Here is a 1,482-nt window from a genome sequence, read left to right on the forward strand (position 1 = left end):
AAACAACCACTGACAGTAAGCAATGCTACTTGCAGAATGAAAAACAGGTGTATAGCCACTTTAAGCATAATTTCCACATAATAGGAACAAATGGATACATAAAAGAGAAGCCTTCCTGCTGATACTAAGAGAAATTGGACCACAGAAAAGAAAAATGGCCCTATCATTGCAGTTGCGATAACAATGAAGATAGTAAGTGATGGAAACAGAAGGAAAACAGTGAAACATTGAGAAAGCCCTCCTTTATATTTAGCATCAGTCCATTCTTTTCCAGGTACATACAGTTGAAGGCCAATCTTCAAAAAGGGACCTCCACCCCAATGCTCCTCATTTGAGTCCTCAAGTAAACTGTTGAAAGTGGTGAGCAGGGATAAGCAGGTACCTCCCACTACAACTGAACAGAAGTATCACCAAAACCTGAAAGATACAAGTAAGGCAACCTAACAAATTAAAAATATAAGATTGAATTAAAACTATTTAACCTAAAAAAGAGAATAGTAAAAGAAACAGCAACTAGAATTTGCATCAGCAAGAACAAATATTATTTGATCACCAGCCAGTTTAGGACTTGGAAATTAGAGAATTAAAAAACAATACAAAACAAAACACAAACTCAGCCTTTAAGGAACTTAGGAGATAAGACACACGCATTAAAATAAAGGTTATAAACTGATCTCTCGTGGGTGTATCCAGCATAGAAATGGGTTAAATAATACCGCAATATAACAATATTAAAAATATTGAACAATTTAATTAGAAAATCTGGATGTTCAGCTCCATTTCAAAAAGTAGAACAAGAGAGAGTTGTTGAGTATGGAAAGCAGGAGGTGATTCCCATATTATGGGAAGGATTTTTCACTAGGAGGAAGATAGAGGAACTGATAAGTTCCTCAGGCCTAAAAGTTTAGGGCAAAATAAAGTACAACGTGAAGAACTAGATTGTTTGGTTAGTTTGGGCTACTACTGAAATGCCATAGACTGTGCAGCTTACAGGATGGAACCTGATTTTCCTCACTATTCTGAGGCTGGAAGTCTGAGATCCAGGTGCAAGCTTAGTTGGGTGCTTCTGAGGGCTCTTTTCCTAGTTTGCATACTGTCACCTTCATACCATGTCCTCACATAGTTGAGAGTGATCTGCTTTCTCCCTTGTCTTATATGACCCCTAATCACATCATGAAGGTTCCACCTACTTCACAAAATCTAACTCTAAGGACATTCCAAAGGCCCCAAGTCCTATACCATCACATTTGAGGCTCAGGGATTTAACATATGAATTTGAGGGAAACACAAACATTCATTTCTTAACAAGAAGCTACAGTCAACTGCTTGCTGGGGAACAGATTTACATATTAATGAAAGCCTTGTTGGAAGAGATAAATTTTAAATTATCTCATACCACCCTTAAATTCAGTGCATTTAATAACCTTTCTCCACTCCAAACTTCACTTTATAAATTTATCTCCTCCCAATCTTATCTTTTAC

The sequence above is a fragment of the Marmota monax genome, unplaced genomic scaffold, assembly GCF_021218885.2.
Source record: "Marmota monax isolate L192 unplaced genomic scaffold, Marmota_monax_Labrador192_F-V1.1 WCK01_AAM20220418_F8-fsc00184, whole genome shotgun sequence".
In the NCBI taxonomy this organism is placed as follows: Eukaryota; Metazoa; Chordata; class Mammalia; order Rodentia; family Sciuridae; genus Marmota; species Marmota monax.